Source organism: Rattus norvegicus, chromosome 9, assembly GCF_021556685.1.
Source record: "Rattus norvegicus strain SHRSP/BbbUtx chromosome 9, alternate assembly SHRSP_T2T, whole genome shotgun sequence".
In the NCBI taxonomy this organism is placed as follows: Eukaryota; Metazoa; Chordata; class Mammalia; order Rodentia; family Muridae; genus Rattus; species Rattus norvegicus.
The window spans coordinates 11,597,916-11,619,373 of NC_141542.1; the positions used below are offsets into that span (position 1 = coordinate 11,597,916).

The 21,458-nt window shown below is 39.6% G+C and overlaps 1 long non-coding RNA gene across 1 annotated transcript in view; it reads right to left on the minus strand.

Annotated features, from left to right (window-relative positions):
• The window catches only part of LOC120094624 (uncharacterized), a 174,043-nt gene that overhangs the window by 78,246 nt on the left and 74,339 nt on the right, over positions 1 to 21,458 (minus strand). The gene's annotated exons all lie outside the window — the stretch shown is intronic.

Below are 21,458 nucleotides of genomic sequence, written 5' to 3' on the forward strand. Positions count from 1 at the left end.
AAGATATGGCATAAATTTGGTTTTGTCATGGAATATCTTGGTTTCTCCATCTATGTTATTTGAAAGTTTTGCTGGATACAGTTACTTGGGCTGGCATTTGTGTCTCTTAGCATCTGTATGACATCTTTCCAGGATTTTCTGGCTTTCATAATTTCTGATGCGAAGTCTAGTGTAATTCTTATTGGTCTGCCCTTGTGTGTCATTTGACTTTTTTCCCTTACTGCTTTTAATATTCTTTCTTTGTTTTTTTGCATTTGGTGTTTTAACTATTATGTGATGGGAGGACTTCTCTTCTGGTCCAATCTATTTGGAGGTCTGTAGGCTTCTTGTATGTTTATGGGCATCTCTTTCTTTAGGTTAGGGCAGTTTTCTTCTATAATTTTGTTGAATATATTTACTGGCCCTTTAAGTTGGGAGTCTTCACTTTCTTCTATACCTATTATCCATAGGTTTGATCTTCTCATTGTGTCCTGGGTTTCCTGTATGTTTTGCGGTAGGAGCTTTTTGCATGTTACGTTATCTTTGACAGTTGTGTTGGTCTTTTCTATGGTATCTTCTGCCCCTGAGATTCTCTCTTGTATCTCTTGTATTCTGTTGGAGATGCTTGTGTCTATGGCTCTTTGTCTCTTCGTTTGGTTTTCTATATCCAGGGTTGTCTCCCTTTGTACTTTCTTTATTGTTTCTATTTCCATTTACAGTTACTTCACTTGTTTGGTTGTGTTTTCCTGTAATTCTTTCAGTGATTTTTGTGTTTCCTCTTTAATGGCTTCTACTTGTTTAGTTGTGCTTTCCTGCATTTCTCTAAAGGAATTCTTTATGTCTTTCTTAAAGTCCTCCATCGTTATCAAAAAATGTGATTCTTGCTTTTCTGGTGTGTTTGGATATCCAGTATTCTCTTTGGTGGGAGAACTAGGCTCTGATGATGCCAAGTAGTCTTGGTTTCTGTTCCTTAGGTTCCCGCACTTGCCTCTAGACATTGGGTTCTCTCAGGTGTTTGCTTGTCTTGCTGTTTCTGGGAGTGACTTGGCCCTGCTGTAGGCCTCTGTGTCAACACTCCTGTAGAACTGTTTTCCTGTTTTCTTTCAGCCTTTCTTGGGAACAGGTGCTCTGCTCTCAGCTGTGGAGGTGCTTCTGGGGACTGTCTTCCAGCTCTAGGCCCAGGCAGGAATCAAAGGGTTCTGCCCCTGATTGCTCATGTAGGTTCTTGCACTCAGTGGGCACAGTTGGCACTATGCAATTGCCTCATGGGTCTGGACTGTGGGCAGAGGGTTTTCTCCTCTGACTTCTCAGGAGTATCCACACTTCTGTGGTTACAGCTCTCTCCCCCTCTGGATTTTCTCATAGATTCCTTTAATGGCACTATTCATTTCCTCTTTACAGACTTCTAAAGTCTATTTTGAAGCCATTGATTTACTCTTATTTTGCATTTCTCAGAGCCTTCTCTAGTAGGGTTGTTGGGCTCTAGTGGAGCCATAGTGTTCTAGATGCTATTTGTTGTATTTTATGCTGTTGTCTAGGCATCTGTGTTTGGGAAGATTATAGTTCTAGGTGCTGATATCTGTTCTTGTCTTGTTGGGTGGATGAACCATTCCCTGGTTTTTGTTGCTCACTGTGGTTAGGAGAGTGTGGTGGCTGTGAGTTGCCTGGTAGTGAATCCTTCTGAGATTCTGCCAGAAATGGCCACAGAAGAGTCTACATAGAATGTACTTCTTTTCATTGGAAGTTGACACTTAGCAATGGAGATGGGTTGGAAGTAGGAAGATGGGGTGACTGAGGGGGCACATAGGAGAAAGCTAAGTAATTTGTGTCTCCAGGATGTACTTAGTCCCTTATTAATTGGATAGAGATGGGGAAGAGGCCACAGCAGATAGTTTGCTACAGAACTGGCAATGAAACTTGGGGATTCAGTTTGGAGGAGAGAAGGAAAGTGAAGATCTGAAGATATCCTCTTCCATGTTTCCCTGACTAACATGGCATTTGGTTTCCCAGGAAATCTGTAATTATATATTATATTCTCAAAAATAAAAGAATAAATAGCAATACAGAAAAACAGAGTAAGGAGAGAGAGAGAAAGAGAGAGAGAGAGAGAGAGAGAGAGAGAGAGAGAGAGAGAGAGAGAATTAGCAGCTCTCCGAGCTGGAGATATGGTTCAAAGATTAAAAGCACTCGCTGTTTTTGCAGAACACAAGTTACCGATTGTGAGCACCAATGTCAGGTGGCTCACAATTACCTGCAATTCCAGTTCCAGGGGTTCTGATGGTGCCTTCTGGTCTCCTCTGGTCTCCATGGATACCAGGCATATACATAGTGTGCAGACATGCATATAGGAAATCACACACTTATATAACAGTAAGTAGATCTTTTCTAAAAGTATACAGATCATGATTTGCTGTAGTATTTAGGTTAAAGACAGCTTCTTAAAACTATATTTTCTAGACCATGAGTAAAGGCTGATTTAGAGATAAACCTTTCCCTTCCAATCTCCTCATAATCCTTCAAGTGATCAGTGGACAGGTATAAAGATTCCCAGTGAAAAGTATTCTTACAAGAAATGAAGTTCAGAAACATGTGTTTACCAATGGCCATGCTGGGCAATACAGTTGGGTTTACTTTCTCTTATGTCCCTCAAGTGTGATGTGGGTGTAATGTGATGGCCTTTAAATAACAATCAAACTTTCCCAGGGTTGTTGTCTATGGCTGTGAGAAGACTGTATAAGCAGTTAAGTAGAGTGAGCCTGTAAACTCCTGAAGTGTAGGTTATATTTTGTCTTTTACTCAGGATGACTGACCAGTAGTGTAGGAGGAACTAGTAATCAATCCTAAGTAGTCAGATTGGGTCTTATTTATATTTTTATTTGAGGTTGTGTCTATACATTATGCACTTTACTTTAGTTCTATGGTACAATATATCTAGGAGTGGATATTAATAATTTTCTTGGCTCCACTTTCTGTGTATCTAAATGAGGTCTAACATTTAGCTGCTACAGTGATAGCTTCTTATATTTTGTCTCTGGTTTTTAAGGTGATGTTCTGATGACAAGAGAGATTCCACCTGGACATGCCATGTTTTATTGAGCAGCTATTACATGGTAGGTTTGTCTAGGCTTTGTCACAGGTAATCCTGCTTAGCCTTGGGCAGTATTTTCATGAAAACAGACATTGCATCTTGTCATTGTCTAATTGACTAGTTATGTAGTACTTTAGTCTGTGTTCTATTGCTGTGAAGTGACACCATGACCATGACAATTCTTATTTTTTTAAAAAAGGAGCATTTAACTGAGCCTTGCTTATAGTTTCAGAGGTTTATTTCGTTATCATCATAGTTGAAATCATGGTGGCATGCGGTCAGATATGGTGCTTTCTATAGGAAGCAGGGGGAGAGAGAGAGAGAGAGAGAGGGAGAGAGAGAGAGAGAGAGAGAGAGAGAGAGAGAGAGAGAGAATGAGAATGAATCAATCTCTGGGTATAGTTTGAGCTTCTGAAATCCCAAAGCCCCCACCCCTCACCTGTGACAAACTTCCTCCAACAAGGCCACACTTACTGCAACAAGCCCACACCCACTCTAGAAAGGCCATACTTATTCTTACAAGACCACACCTAGTTCAACAAGGCCACACCTCTAACAGCTCTCAAGTAGCATCATCCCTTAAAGACCAATTATTCAAATATATGAGCCTACAGGGACCATTCCTATTTAAACCACCACAGTTGGAAGTAAAAAAACAAAACAAAACCTCAGCTTTTTAAAACAAGGAAGCTGAATGTGGGCAACCAAAGGGGAAGACAGTGGGAAAGGAAGATGGAGGCGAACCTGGCCCAAACTATGTTGAAAGGCGTTCAATTTGTTCTACTTTCAATAAAGAAACTATTAACAGTTTTTCAAACAAAGAAAAAACGTGCTTGGATTGACATTACAAAGGAAAAAAACCTTAGGGGGATGTTGGCCCGGAAACTGGGAAGGGGAATAATAATCGAAATGTAATTAAGAAATACTCAAGTTAATAAAGATAAAAGATTTAAAAAAAACCCAAAGGGAAAAAACCCTGTTTTTGTGGAAAATAAATTAAAGGTACAAGCAGAAAAAAGAGGCAGCTAGGAGACTATTGCCTCCATGCAGGAAATCTACAGTGTGGTCTTGAGCTAGGCTTGATTTGTTAGGATGTTACTTGGTACTCTGATCACACCTGTCTCTCTGCAGTTCCCTGTGCTATTTATTATGGCTTCGTTTTTCTTTCCTTGTTTATTGAAATCATGCAAAGATAGAAAGAAATGCCATTCCTTCTTACAATTGATCTTAATTTCAGTAGTTCTCCACCAAATGGGTGATTATTAAGTAAGTGTGGATAAGTATAAGGAATAAATATATCATGAGGATATAATAAAAAGAAATAAATAAAACTACAACCTCAGTAAATGATTTTGATTTATGCCAGTGAAGAGGAATAAATGAAATTAGTGTTGAGGACTGTGTTGTGTCCTTTGCCTGTAGTCTTGCTATATCCTCTGATCCATCTCTGGACAAATGTGTTGCCATTACTTGAGCTTCATCCTCAATGGAAATGCTTTCATGACTTCACAGTGTTTTGAAGAGAAGCTGGATTTTCCTTGCATTCAAAACAACACGAACAGCAGAGTCAGGAAATAACCCTGAAGTCACCAAATCACTGAAAAATTAATATGCAATCTTTTCTTTCCCTCAGGCAAGACTTTACCCTTTATATTTAGTGATAATAATTTGTTCTCACTGATGCTTCCTGATCCTGCCTACTTGACAATAGGCAGAGGTGTGTTCTCAGGTTAAATTGTTTAATTTCAGCAATGAATAGCTATTTTTCATGTCCAAGTTCATTTACTTCAACTTAGTGGGCATTTTGAAAGCAGTTTCTACATGTAAGGTGTCATGAGCATACTATTTCAGAAACACACAATCATACTGGCGTTTTCCATAATGTCAGAATTTACTGAATAACAATAAATTTACAATGTGCAGAGGTTTCAATGGCAGGAATTTGCCAGAGAATCCCACTACTTCAGTAAGCTGGCCAAGGTAAATGCAAGTTCTTTTTATTCCATTCCTAATTGCTAATGTTAAGATATCATAATAAACTAATATATTATAATACATTCATGTCACATAGAAGAATATCTCTATGCATATATGTGGGCTAAAGTAGAGTTCAAGGCTTCAGAAGTGGGGTGATAGGAACACATCTAGAGTCTGTGCCACATAAGAGTGTTGCTGTAGAGATCAGGCTATGTGGAGTCAGGATGAAAGTGTAGATGTAGACCCGGTGAGAGAGAGACCCAACCGCCTGGTCAGGTGGGCACTCCTGAGGCTGCAGAGCGGAAGAGACCACCAACACTGCTCACCCCAGCCCACATCCCTGGCCCAAGAGGAAACTGTATAAGGCCTCTGGGCTCCCGTGGGGGAGGGCCCAGGAGCGGCAGGACCCCTGCCAGAGACACCGCCGGAACCTGAAGGAAACAGACCGGATAAACAGTTCTCTGCACCCAAATCCCGTGGGAGGGACAGCTAAACATTCAGAGAGGCAGACAAGCCTGGGAAACCAGAAGAGACTGCTCCCTGCACACACATCTCGGACGCCAGAGGAAAAAGCCAAAGACCATCTGGAACCCTGGTGCACTGAAGCTCCCGGAAGGGGCGGCACAGGTCTTCCTGGTTGCTGCCGCTGCAGAGAGCCCCTGGGCAGCACCCCACGAGCAAACCTGAGCCTCGGGACCACAGGTAAGACCAAATATTCTGCTGCATGAAAGCTGCCTGGTGAACTCAAGACACAGGCCCACAGGAACAGCTGAAGACCTGAAGAGAGGAAAAACTACACGCCCGAAAGCAGAACACTCTATCCCCATAACTGACTGAAAGAGAGGAAAACAGGTCTACAGCACTCCCGACACACAGGCTTATAGGGCAGTCTAGCCACTGTCAGAAATAGCAGAACAAAGTAACACTAGAGATAATCTGATGGCGAGAGGCAAGTGCAGGAACCCAAGCAACAGAAACCAAGACTACATGCCATCATCGGAGCCCAATTCTCCCATCAAAACAAACATGGAATATCCAAACACACCAGAAAAGCAAGATCTAGTTTCAAAATCATATTTGATCATGATGCTGGAGGACTTCAAGAAAGACATGAACACACTTAGGGAAACACAGGAAAACATTAATAAACAAGTAGAAGCCTACAGAGAGGAATCGCAAAAATCCCTGAAAGAATTCCAGGAAAACACAATCAAACAGTTGAAGGAATTAAAAATGGAAATAGAAGCAATCAAGAAAGAACACATGGAAACAACCCTGGATATAGAAAACCAAAAGAAGAGACAAGGAGCTGTAGATACAAGCTTCACCAACAGAATACAGGAGATGGAAGAGAGAATCTCAGGAGCAGAAGATTCCATAGAAATCATTGACTCAACTGTCAAAGATAATGTAAAGCAGAAAAAGCTACTGGTCCAAAACATACAGGAAATCCAGGACTCAATGAGAAGATCAAACCTAAGGATAATAGGTATAGAAGAGAGTGAAGACACCCAGCTCAAAGGACCAGTAAATATCTTCAACAAAATCATAGAAGAAAACTTCCCTAACCTAAAAAAAGAGATACCCATAGGCATAAAAGAAGCCTACAGAACTCCAAATAGATTGGACCAGAAAAGAAACACCTCCCGTCACATAATAGTCAAAACACCAAACGCACAAAATAAAGAAAGAATATTAAAAGCAGTAAGGGAAAAAGGTCAAGTAACATATAAAGGCAGACCTATCAGAATCACACCAGACTTCTCGCCAGAAACTATGAAGGCCAGAAGATCCTGGACAGATGTCATACAGACCCTAAGAGAACACAAATGCCAGCCCAGGTTACTGTATCCAGCAAAACTCTCAATTAACATAGATGGAGAAACCAAGATATTCCATGACAAAACCAAATTTACACAATATCTTTCTACAAATCCAGCACTATAAGGATAATAAATGGTAAAGCCCAACATAAGGAGGCAAGCTATACCCTAGAAGAAGCAAGAAACTAATCGTCTTGGCAACAAAACAAAGAGAATGAAAGCACACAAACATAACCTCACATCCAAATATGAATATAACGGGAAGCGATAATCACTATTCCTTAATATCTCTCAATATCAATGGCCTCAACTCCCCAATAAAAAGACATAGATTAACAAACTGGATACGCAACGAGGACCCTGCATTCTGCTGCCTACAGGAAACACACCTCAGAGACAAAGACAGACACTACCTCAGAGTGAAAGGCTGGAAAACAACTTTCCAAGCAAATGGTCAGAAGAAGCAAGCTGGAGTAGCCATTCTAATATCAAATAAAATCAATTTTCAACTAAAAGTCATCAAAAAAGATAAGGAAGGACACTTCATATTCATCAAAGGAAAAATCCACCAAGATGAACTCTCAATCCTCATCTTCGATTGGTTTATATACAAGTGTGCAATTTCTAGGCTTGAAAGTAAAATGATGCTATCTGGTGCTGGATAGAGGAGCCTTATTTTTTATTATGGCAGCTTGCTATTTTTGTAACACGGTGACTTGGTTGAACACAATAAAGTACAGTAGTAACTGATCTCCCCCTCTTCCTGGATGAGTGAGGAGATGATTAAATGTTGATGTCAGCATCCATGAGCATATTCAGATGAGCTTCTGCTTCTGTTGAAAAGGATGCTGTGTTTGATTGTGGTCCGAAGCTTTGAAGCACTACTTGGCATCTCCTTCCTTGGAGGTCTCACTGTTTTAACATAACAGATTTGATAGCTTGTTGGTAAGGTGAGGTCCAGCTTGTCTCCACTAGGTCATCTTCATGAGAATCCGGTGGTTATACGGTTTTGTTCTAGGGATATTTCATTTTTTTAATAACGGTTTTAGCTGACATTCATGGAGAGAATGAATCCTTAGAAGTGTGCCACTAGTGAAAGGAAATCCTGTCTAGAGTATGTTTCTTTACAAAGCTGTGTCACACCATCCTTTGGGCCCTCTGCTGGAAAAGTAGAATCAAGTCTCAAATAATGCCTTTTAAATTGTATCCTCTTGTATTATAGATGTAGGACAGTACTGTATCATACCTCTGTGGATGTAAAATAGCTTGTACCTGCTTTATGATACGTAGTAGTGACCGTGCTTTATCAGAGCTGTTTTTAATGATGTTGCTCAGAATGTTTTCTTTCCAGATGATGATTGAGAAGCTAATTTTAAAAAAAATGGTGCCAGGTACCACAAAAGTAACAGAACTGTGCTGTTTTCTCGGGTTTTGTTTTTTTACTTTTTTTTTTTAATGGAGTGTGCTGGATGTCTCTACAGTTTTGTTCAGATGACTGCAGAACCTGGAAAAGCTGTTGCTGCTGTTGATGCATAACACACTGCTATTATTGGTCTTTTTATATAAATATAAATATATATATATAGATATATAATTTGAATTTTTTGAAACTTTACCTGTGCTGTCAACTTTTGAAAAAAGTATCCCCGTTTACTGTGTTGAGTTGGCACTGTACAGAAATTAACAGCCATATTGGTCTAGAAATGTTGAACTTAAGTTTTTTCCATTTGTACAGGGGTAACACACTGTATTAAATATGTAAGGTCTTATATACGTGGGTTTGATTACAAAAACTAATAAAGTATTCTCTAAATTAAAAACAAAAACAAAAAACAAAACAGAACAAAATAAAAAAGCCCAAAGAGCTAGTAAGACAAAACAATGACAAACCAAAATGAAACAAAAAGCATGGGCCTGCTCCAGAGAGTGATTGGAATACCCAGCGACACTACAGGAGAAAACTGATTCTCTCTTTCCCAGAAGGTATTTATTGCAGACATCTTGCTTCTTGGGTAGGGATGAGAGCCCTTGTCCCCTACCTATTCTCAGTGATGGGATCCCATTTGACTTGAACCTGTACAGTTCTTATTACCAATCTTTGTAAGTTCATATGTGAATCAGTCCTGTTGTTTCTGGAAAACACTGCTTCTGGGAGGTGGGCATCTACCTCCTCTGACTCTGACAGTCTTTCTACCTCCTCTTGCACATATCTCCTTGAACCCCAAGGGAGGGCTTTGTTGAGGACCTCCCATTTAGGACTGAGAGTGCTCCAAAGTCTCTCACTCCGCACATTGTCCAGTTATGTGTCTCTGTGCTAGTTCCCATATACTGCAAGAAGAAGCTCAGAGAAGGGTTTTAGGCATAGATAAATGCTTTCTTTTCTTTCTCAAGGGAAGAGGATTATAAATGTAGGTTAAAGAGTTACTTACCAAACATTCAAATAAGGATTCTGGAAAGACAAAAAAAAAATGGAAATAGAAGCAATCAAGAAAGAACACATGGAAACAACCCTGGATATAGAAAACCAAAAGAAGAGACAAGGAGCTGTAGATACAAGCTTCACCAACAGAATACAAGAGATGGAAGAGAGAATCTCAGGAGCAGAAGATTCCATAGAAATCATTGACTCAACTGTCAAAGATAATGTAAAGCAGAAAAAGCTACTGGTCCAAAACATACAGGAAATCCAGGACTCAATGAGAAGATCAAACCTAAGGATAATAGGTATAGAAGAGAGTGAAGACTCCCAGCTCAAAGGACCAGTAAATATCTTCAACAAAATCATAGAAGAAAACTTCCCTAACCTAAAAAAAGAGATACCCATAGACATACAAGAAGCCTACAGAACTCCAAATAGATTGGACCAGAAAAGAAACACCTCCGGTCACATAATTGTCAAAACACCAAACGCACAAAATAAAGAAAGAATATTAAAAGCAGTAAGGGAAAAAGGTCAAGTAACATATAAAGGCAGACCTATCAGAATCACACCAGACTTCTCGCCAGAAACTATGAAGGCCAGAAGATCCTGGACTGATGTCATACAGACCTTAAGAGAACACAAATGCCAGCCCAGGTTACTGTATCCAGCAAAACTCTCAATTAACATTGATGGAGAAACCAAGATATTCCATGACAAAACCAAATTTACACAATATCTTTCTACAAATCCAGCACTACAAAGGATAATGAATGGTAAAGCCCAACATAAGGAGGCAAGCTATACCCTAGAAGAAGCAAGAAACTAATCGTCTTGGCAACAAAACAAAGAGAATGAAAGCACACAAACATAACCTCACTTCCAAATATGAATATAACGGGAAGCAATAATCACTATTCCTTAATATCTCTCAATATCAATGGCCTCAACTCCCCAATAAAAAGACATAGATTAACAAACTGGATACGCAACGAGGACCCTGCATTCTGCTGCCTACAGGAAACACACCTCAGAGACAAAAACAGACACTACCTCAGAGTGAAAGGCTGGAAAACAACTTTCCAAGCAAATGGTCAGAAGAAGCAAGCTGGAGTAGCCATTCTAATATCAAATAAAATCAATTTTCAACTAAAAGTCATCAAAAAAGATAAGGAAGGACATTTCATATTCATCAAAGGAAAAATCCACCAAGATGAACTCTCAATCCTAAATATCTATGCCCCAAATACAAGGGCACCTACATACGTAAAAGAAACCTTACTAAAGCTCAAAACACACATTGCACCTCACACAATAATAGTGGGAGATTTCAAAACCCCACTCTCATCAATGGACAGATCATGGAAACAGAAATTAAACAGAGATGTAGACAGACTAAGAGAAGTCATGAGCCAAATGGACTTAACGGATATTTATAGAACATTCTATCCTACAGCAAAAGGATATACCTTCTTCTCAGCTCCTCATGGTACTTTCTCCAAAATTGACCATATAATTGGTCAAAAAACGGGCCTCAACAGGTACAGAAAGATAGAAATAATCCCATGCGTGCTATCGGACCACCACGGCCTAAAACTGGTCTTCAATAACAATAAGGGAAGAATGCGCACATATACGTGGAAATTGAACAATGCTCTACTCAATGATAACCTGGTCAAGGAAGAAATAAAGAAAGAAATTAAAAACTTTTTAGAATTTAATGAAAATGAAGATACAACATACCCAAACTTATGGGACACAATGAAAGCTGTGCTAAGAGGAAAACTCATAGCGCTGAGTGCCTGCAGAAAGAAACAGGAAAGAGCATATGTCAGCAGCTTGACAGCACACCTAAAAGCTCTAGAACAAAAAGAAGCAAATACACCCAGGAGGAGTAGAAGGCAGGAAATAATCAAACTCAGAGCTGAAATCAACCAAGTAGAAACAAAAAGGACCATAGAAAGAATCAACAGAACCAAAAGTTGGTTCTTTGAGAAAATCAACAAGATAGATAAACCCTTAGCCAGACTAACGAGAGGACACAGAGAGTGTGTCCAAATTAACAAAATCAGAAATGAAAAGGGAGACATAACTAAGAGGAAATTAAAAAAATCATCAGATCTTACTATAAAAACCTATATTCAACAAAACTTGAAAATCTTCAGGAAATGGACAATTTCCTAGACAGATACCAGGTATTGAAGTTAAATCAGGAACAGATAAACCAGTTAAACAACCCCATAACTCCTAAGGAAATAGAAGCAGTCATTAAAGGTCTCCCAACCAAAAAGAGCCCAGGTCCAGACGGGTTTAGTGCAGAATTCTATCAAACCTTCATAGAAGACCTCATACCAATATTATCCAAACTATTCCACAAAATTGAAACAGATGGAGCCCTACCGAATTCCTTCTACGAAGCCACAATTACTCTTATACCTAAACCACACAAAGACACAACAAAGAAAGAGAACTTCAGACCAATTTCCCTTATGAATATCGACGCAAAAATACTCAATAAAATTCTGGCAAACCGAATTCAAGAGCACATCAAAACAATCATCCACCATGATCAAGAAGGCTTCATCCCAGGCATGCAGGGATGGTTTAATATACGGAAAACCATCAACGTGATCCATCATATAAACAAACTGAAAGAACAGAACCACATGATCATTTCATTAGATGCTGAGAAAACATTTGACAAAATTCAACACCCCTTCATGATAAAAGTCCTGGAAAGAATAGGAATTCAAGGCCCATACCTAAACATAGTAAAAGCAATATACAGCAAACCAGTCACTAACATTAAACTAAATCGACAGAAACTTGAAGCAATCCCACTATAATCAGGGACTAGACAAGGCTGCCCACTCTCTCCCTACTTATTCAATATTGTTCTTGAACTTCTAGCCAGAGCAATCAGACAACAAAAGGAGATCAAGGGGATACAGATTGGAAAAGAAGAGGTCAAAATATCACTATTTGCAGATGACATGATAGTATATTTAAGTGATCCCAAAAGTTCCACCAGAGAACTACTAAAGCTGATAAACAACTTCAGCAAAGTGGCTGGGTATAAAATTAACTCAAATAAATCAGTTGCCTTCCTCTATACAAAAGAGAAACAAGCCGAGAAAGAAATTAGGGAAACGACACCCTTCATAATAGACCCAAATAATATAAAGTACCTCGGTGTGACTTTAACCAAGCAAGTAAAAGATCTCTACAATAAGAACTTCAAGACACTGAGGAAAGAAATTGAAGAAGACCTCAGAAGATGGAAAGATCTCCCATGCTCATGGATTGGCAGGATTAATATAGTAAAAATGGCCATTTTACCAAAAGCAATCTACAGATTCAATGCAATCCCCATCAAAATACCAATCCAATTCTTCAAAGAGTTAGACAGAACAATTTGCAAATTCATCTGGAATAACAAAAAACCCAGGATAGCTAAAGCTATCCTCAACAATAAAAGGACTTCAGGGGGAATCACTATCCCTGAACTCAAGCAGTATTACAGAGCAATAGTGATAAAAACTGCATGGTATTGGTACAGAGACAGACAGATAGACCAATGGAATAGAATTGAAGACCCAGAAATGAACCCACACACCTATGGTCACTTGATTTTTGACAAAGGAGCCAAAACCATCCAATGGAAAAAAGATAGCATTTTCAGCAAATGGTGCTGGTTCAACTGGAGGGCAACATGTAGAAGAATGCAGATCCATCCATGCTTATCACCCTGTACAAAGCTTAAGTCCAAGTGGATCAAGGACCTCCACATCAAACCAGACACACTCAAACTAATAGAAGAAAAACTAGGGAAGCATCTGGAACACATGGGCACTGGAAAAAATTTCCTGAACAAAACACCAATGGCTTATGCTCTAAGATCAAGAATCGACAAATGGGATCTCATAAAACTGCAAAGCTTCTGTAAGGCAAAGGACACTGTGGTTAGGACAAAACGGCAACCAACAGATTGGGAAAAGATCTTTACCAATCCTACAACAGATAGAGGCCTTATATCCAAAATATACAAAGAACTCAAGAAGTTAGACCGCAGGGAAACAAATAACCCTATTAAAAAATGGGGTTCAGAGCTAAACAAAGAATTCACAGCTGAGGAATGCCGAATGGCTGAGAAACACCTAAAGAAATGTTCAACATCTTTAGTCATAAGGGAAATGCAAATCAAAACAACCCTGAGATTTCACCTCACACCAGTGAGAATGGCTAAGATCAAAAATTCAGGGGACAGCAGATGCTGGCGAGGATGTGGAGAAAGAGGAACACTCCTCCATTGTTGGTGGGATTGCAGACTGGTAAAACCATTCTGGAAATCAGTCTGGAGGTTCCTCAGAAAATTGGACATTGAACTGCCTGAGGATCCAGCTATACCTTTCTTGGGCATATACCCAAAAGATGCCTCAACATATAAAAGAGACATGTGCTCCACTATGTTCATCGCAGCCTCATTTATTATAGCCAGAACCTGGAAAGAACCCAGATGCCCTTCAACAGAGGAATGGATACAGAAAATGTGGTACATCTACACAATGGAATATTACTCAGCTATCAAAAACAACGAGTTTATGAAATTCGTACGCAAATGGTTGTAACTGGAAAATATCATTCTGAGTGAGCTAACCCAATCACAGAAAGACATACATGGTATGCACTCATTGATAAGTGGCTATTAGCCCAAATGCTTGAATTACCCTAGATGCCTAGAACAAACGAAACTCAAGACGGATGATCAAAATGTGAATGCTTCACTCCTTCTTTAAATGAGGAAAAAGAATACCCTTGGCAGGGAAGGGAGAGGCAAAGATTAAAACAGAGACTGAAGGAACAACCATTCAGAGCCTGCCCCACATGTGGCCCATACATATACAGCCACCCAATTAGACAAGATGGATGAAGCAAAGAAGTGCAGACCGACAGGAGCCGGATGTAGATCGCTCCTGAGAGACACAGCCAGAATACAGCAAATACAGTGGCGAATGCCAGCAGCAAACCCCTGAACTGAGAATAGGTCCCCCGTTGAAGGAATCAGAGAAAGAACTGGAAGAGCTTGAAAGTGCTCGAGACCCCAAAAGTACAACAATGTCAAGCAACCAGAGCTTCCAGGGACTAAGCCACTACCTAAAGACTATACATGGACTGACCCTGGACTCTGACCCCATAGGTAGCAATGAATATCCTAGTAAGAGCACCAGTGGAAGGGGAAGCCCTGGGTCCTGCTAAGACTGAACCCCCAGTGAACTAGACTATGGGGGGAGGGCAGCAATGGGGGGAGGGTTGGGAGGGGAACACCCATAAGGAAGGGGAGGGGGGAGGGGGATGTTTGTCCGGAAACTGGGAAAGGGAATAACACTTAAAATGTATATAAGAAATACTCAAGTTAATAAAAAAAAAAAGACTGGTATTCAATAACAACAATAATTACAGAAAGCCCACATATACAAGGAAGTTGAAAAATGCTCTACTCAGTGACAACTTGGTCAAGGAAGAAATAAAGAAATAAATTAAAGACTTCTTAGAATTTAATGAAAATGAAGATACAACATTCCCGAATTTAAGGGACACAACAAAAGCTGTGCTAAGAGGAAAACTCATAGCTCTGAGTGCCTGCAAAAAGAAACAGGAGAGAGCATATGTCAGCAGCTTGTCAGCACACCTTAAAGCTCTAGAACAAAAAGAAATAAATAAACCCAAGAGGAGTAGAAGGCAGGAAATAATCAAACTCAGAGCTGAAATCAACCAACTAGAAACAAAAAGGACTATACAAAGAATCAACCAAAGCAAGAGCTGGTTCTTTGAGAAAATCAAGATAGATAAACCCTTAGGCAAACTATCAAGAGGTCACAGAGAGTGTATCCAAATTAAGAAAATCAGAAATGAAATCACAAATAAATCATCTAAACAACTCCATAACTCCTAAAGAAACAGAAGCAGTTATTAAAATTCTCCCAATCAAAAAGAGCCCAGGTCCAGATGGGTTCAGTGCAGAATTCTATGAGACCTTCATAGAAGACCTCATACCAATACTGTCCAAACTATTCCACAAAATTGAAACACACAGAGCACTACCAAATTCCTTCTATGAAGCCACAAATACTCTTATACCAAAACCACACAAAGATCCAACAAAGAAAGAGAACTTCAGACCAATTTCCCTTATGAATAATGACGGAAAATTACTCAATAAATTTCTTGCAAACCGAATCCAAGAACACATCAAAACAATCATCCATCATGATCAAGTAGGCATCATCCCAGTGATGCAGGGATGGTTTAATATATGAAAATCCATCAATGTAATCCATTACATAAACAAACTCAAAGATAAGAACCACATGGTCATTTCATTAGATGCTGAGAAAGTATTTGACAAAATTCAACACCGCTTCATGATAAAAGTGCTGGAAAGATCAGGAATTCAAGGCCCATGTCTAAACCTAGTAAAAGCAATATACAACAAACCAGTAGCTAACATCAAACTAAATGGAGAGAAATTTGAAGCAATCCCACTAAAATCAGGGACTAGACAAGGCTGCCCACTCTCTCCCTACTCTTTTAATATAGTACTCAAAGGCCTAGCGAGAGCAATCAGACAGCAAAAGGAGGTCAAAGGGATACAAACTGGAAGGAAAGAAATCAAAATATCGCTATTTGCTGATGATATGATAATGTACTTTAAGTGACCCCAAAAATTCCTCCAGAGAACCACTTAACCTGATAAACAACTTCAGCAAAGTGTCAGGGTATAAAATTAACTCAAACAAATCAGTACCCTTCCTCTACTCAAAGGATAAACAAGCTGAGAAAGAAATTAAGGAAATGACACCCTTCACAATAGTTTCAAATAATATAGAATATATTGGTGTGACTTTAACCAAGCAAGTGAAAAATCTGTATGACAAGAACATCAAATCTCTGACGAAAGAAATTGAGGGAGATCTCAGAAGATGGAAAGATCTTCCATGCTCATGGATTGGCAGGATTAATATAGTAAAGTTGGCCATTTTGCCAAAAGCAATCTACAGATTCAATGCAATCCCCATCAAAATTCCTATGTAATTCTTTATAGAAATAGAGCAATTTGCAAATTCATTTGGAATAACAAAAAAACCCAGGATAGCGAAAACTGTACTCAACAATAAAAGATCTTCTGGGAGAGTCACCATCCCTGGCTTCAAGCAGTATTACAGAGTATTAGTCATGAAAAACTGTATGGTATTGGTACAGAGACAAGCAGGTAGATCAGTGGAACAGAACTGAAGACCCAGAAATGAACCCACACACCTATAGCCACTTGATCTTTGACAAAGGAGCTAAAACCATCCAATGGAAGAAAGATAGCATTTTCAACAAATGGTGTTGGTTCAACTGAAGGTCAGCATGTAGAAGAATGCAAATTGATCCATTCTTATCACCATGTACAAAGCTTAAATCCAAGTGGAACAAGGACCTCCACATCAAACCAGATACACTCAAACTAATAGAAGAAAAAGTGGGGAAGAGTCTCAAACACATGAGCACAGGGGAAAATTTCCTGAACAAAATACCAGTGACTCATGCTCTAAGATCAAGAATAGACGAATGGGACCTTGTAAAACTGCAAAGTTGGGGATTTGGCTCAGTGGTAGAGCGCTTACCTAGGAAGCGCAAGGTCCTGGGTTCGGTCCCCAGCCCCAGAAAAAACAAAAACAAAAACAAAAACAAAAACAAAAACAAAAACAAAAACAAAAACAAAAAAAACTGCAAAGCTTCTGTAAGGCAAAAGACACTGTCATTAGGACAAAATGGCAACCAACAGATTGGGAAAAGATCTTTACCAATCCTACATCTGATAGAGAGCTAATATCCAAAATATACAAAGAACTCAAGAAGTTAGACTCCAGGCAGCCAAAACACCATATTAAAAATAGGATACAGAGCTAAACAAAACATTCTCAGCTGAAAATTGTAGAATGGCCAAAAAGCACCTAAAGAAATGTTCAACATCCTTAGTCATCAGGGAAATGCAAATCAAAACAACTCTGAGATTCCACCTCACACCAGTTAGAATGGTTAAGATAAAAAAAACTCAGGTGACAGCAGATGCTGGTAAGGATGTGGAGAAAGAGGAACACTCATCCATTGGTACAACCACTCTGGAAATCAGCCTGGAGGTTCCTCACAAAATTGGACATTGAACTACCTGAGGACCCAGCTATCCCTCTCTTGGGCATATACCCAAAAGATGCTCCAACATACAACAAAGACACATGCTCTACTATGTTCATAGCAGCCTTATTTAAAATAGCCAGAAGCTGGAAAGAACCCAGATGCCCTTCAACAGAGGAATGGATACAGAAAATGTGGTACATCTACACAATGGAGTACTACTCAGCTATGACTTCATGAAATCCATAGGCAAATGGAATGAACTAGAAAATATCATCCTGTGTGAGGTTACTCAATCACAGAAGGACACAATTGGTATGCACTCCTTGTTAAGTGTATATTCCCCAAAATGCTCAAATTACCCAAGATGCAATCTATAGACCACAGGAAACTCAAGAAGAAGGATGACCAAAGTGCAGATGCTCCCACTCCTTCTTAAAAGGGGGAACAAAAATATCCATAGGAGGACATGTGGAGGCAAAGTTTAGTGCAGAGACTGAAGGAACAGACATTCAGAGCCTGCCCCACATGTGGCCTATATATATACAGCCACCAAAACTAGGTAAGGTTGAGGAAGCTAAAAGGTGCATGCTGAAAGGGACTGGATTTAGATAGATCTCTCCTGAGAGACACATCCAGAGGTCAACGATAGCAGCAAACCACTGAACTGAGCACAGGACCCCTTTGGGGGAAATTAGAGGACGGATTGAAAGAGTTGAAAGAGCTTGCAATCCCATAAGAACAACAATACCAACCATCCAGCACTTCCAGGGACTAAACCACTACCGAAAGATTATACATGTACTGACCCAGGGCTCTAACTGCATATGTAGCAGAGAATAGCCTTCTTGGGGCACCAGTGGAAGAGGAAGGCCTTGATCTGCCACGGTTGAACCCTCAGTGTAGGGGAATGTTGGGGGTGGGGGGGATACTGTATGGGGGGTGGTTGGGGGAGAACACCCATATCGAGGAAGGAGAGGTGATGGGGTCTTATGGAAAGGAAACCAGGAAAGGGATTAGCAATTAAAATGTAAATAAAGAAATGTATTTAATAAAAAATAAAATTTCAAAAAAGATAAAAAATACTATAAAGCAATCAAAAAAGATAATGTGAACAAGAAAGAAATTTAGGATTTGGAAAAAGTTGAATGCCAGGTATTTGAAAGACTGTATGACCATGATCAACACTTTAATATACTTGAGAAATTTTTTTACATGTTAATGAACTGGGTCTTTTCTTATAGTGAATAGTAATATTGTCCCTTTCTGGCTGTGAGGCTAGGGATCCAGATGTAGTGGAATTCATTATTTGTTGGTCCTGAACCTTTGAGTCTGCTTCTAACACAGCTTATGCCAAAGCAACAGGCCAAGGTGATATCTAAGTCATTGACCAAACTATCTGGACTAACAATTACAGGTGAAATTCCTCCTTGTAAATGGGAGGAGAGGAATAAAAGATACCTTTGAAGATTTAAAAAAAAATGGTATGTAACAAAAAATCCAATAAAAATATTAAAAATAAAAAAAATGCTTAGGAAATACAAGTATTTTGGGTGCCATTCCACAGTCATGATGTGTTTCTTCTGTGGTAGCTTACTTATCTATGACTTACTTAGAGAAGGTTAACTTACTTCTCTATGACTGTTTTCTTACTTGAAAGTACGTAATGAGATCATCTGTGGAGTGGTCCAAAAGAACAAAAGCTTTGCCTAACTTGAACAATAGGTCCCTCCAGAGCATGTGCTTAACTTTATAGGCACAGAGCAATTAGCTAGGGGATCAAAAACAAAACCCAAACATAAAAACAAAACAAAAAAACAGGACCAACAACAATTTAAAAAATTCTGCACACTGGGATTAAAGTCATATGTCAATTTTGATCAGTTTTGTAGTTATTTCTAATGAACAAACAAACAAACAAAAATCCCATTACAGTTCTAGCAGTTGTAGACAACAGAGAGAGAGCAACTGGGAAAGGGAATAGCAATTAAAATGTAAATAAAGAAATATATTTAATAAAAAAATAAAATTTCAAAAAAAGATAAAAACATACTATAAAGCAATCAAAAAAAAAGAGTATGTGAACAAGGAAGAAATTTTAGGATTTGGAAAAAGATGTAGTGTGCGTGTTGCTTCCTTTCCCAGATACCCCTAGGCCTCAAGCCTGAATCCAGTGAGCTGGACCTAAGAGCAGCCTAGTTGAAATTCCTGCTGCCATGGCAGGATTCTGCAGGAACATTTTCCTTTGACAACCAGAAGCCTGTGTGGAGAAGAACTCTTGGTGAGTCCTCAAGGACTCTGCATGTCCTATTGTAAAGGGAGAAGCCCAACCAGGCCTTTGAGCAAGGCCAGCAAGTTGTTTGGGGAAGTTTCTGGTTGTGTGGCAGAGGACCTGGAAAGGCTGAAAGAATGGCTGCCCCCTTCAGAGCAAAGGATAAAACTTCTAGGCTTATGACCATCTAATTTATCTTTTCACCTGATACATTATTATTCAAATTTTCTTACTGGGATACGGCTATGGTCCTGGTGAGCATCTTGTCTCTTGGATGCTCAATCATTTCTTTGTTGCCACAGACTCTTTGAACTTACTCCAGCCCCTGGGACTCATTCATACCTTCAAATTTCTCTAACTTTTTAGATTTCTAATATTTGTGGCAAACTGAGTGACAAAAGCAATGAATGTTGAGTACTTCCCTGGGGTCCAGTGCATATGGAGCTATGGGTGTATGGATATGGTAAGTCCCTAGGAGTTATTCTAAGATAGTAGGACTGTGCTATTAGGACCCCTGCGTGACCTCACTTCACTTTGCCAGCTTTGTGGGCTTCTACTCTGCTGCTCTGAGAAGGATTGGAAACTCCTGGAATAGATGTGAGGTCATTGTTAGGATATTAGTGGGGGTAGGTTTGATTGAAATATATTCTCAAGAATATTAACAAAAGCAGTGCTTCTTTTGTACCATCTGGATGAAGTACCAAGTTCATAGACAGTTCTGCACGAACTTCCCAAAGCCAGCAAATCGGAGCATGAAAAGAGCCAAAGCCAAGGCATCCTTGACCAACATCTTCAGCACCTGCCCGCACGAAAGGTAAATTGGTTTGGTGGAAGTAGGGATGTACTGAGATAGCTGGCTCTCATATACTCAGAGAAGAATGTGCCAGGAGAATTGGGGAAGGATTGTGGGAGAGTAACCAGGTGTCATGGAGAAGTGAGCAGCATGTAAAGTGAATAAGGAAAATATATATAAATAAAAATAAAATAAAGTTCTTTAACAAAATGGGACACAATGTATTGCTGAACTAACTCTACTGTGTTTACACTTACACATGCTTTAACATCTAGAGAGACTAGATGTGATAAAGTAGGATGCCCTTGTCATTTACATATACTGTGTACACAGCAAAGATAAATGAAATGGAAAACTTGCAGATCAAAGATCCATTGTTCCCTCACATCTATGTGGCTCTGCTTCCCTTTATCAGGACTCTGGAGGCCTCTGCTCATCCAGGTCTCAGGGCTCAACCAAACTGCAGTCCCCTATGATCTCTGGCCAAGTGCTCTTGTGTTCCCAAAGAACTCTGCCTCAGGCTGCAGAGGCATTAAAGGGCCAGCCTTCACCTTCAAGGTGCAACCAACCTTTCAGTCTTTCCAGGCTCTCTGTGACTCAACTGGAGGCTTCAGCAGAGGCCTTTCATTTCAATAACAGAAGCTTACCTGAACCAAAACATTGGGAAGCCATCCTACACTCCTGATTGCCTGCTTACCTGAGACCAAACAACATAGCTCTCTTCTTTATGCCTGTTTTCCTGATTTGAAAGTAAATAATGTGACCATCTGTGGTGTTAGTGGTAAGAATAAAATCCTTAACATGAATAACAGGACCATGCAGAGCATGGACTTAACATTAGAGGTACAGAGCAAATGGCTGGAGGGAATTACCAAAGAAAACAATAGGAATTCTCACAGCAATTACAAAAAAACAAAACAAAGCAA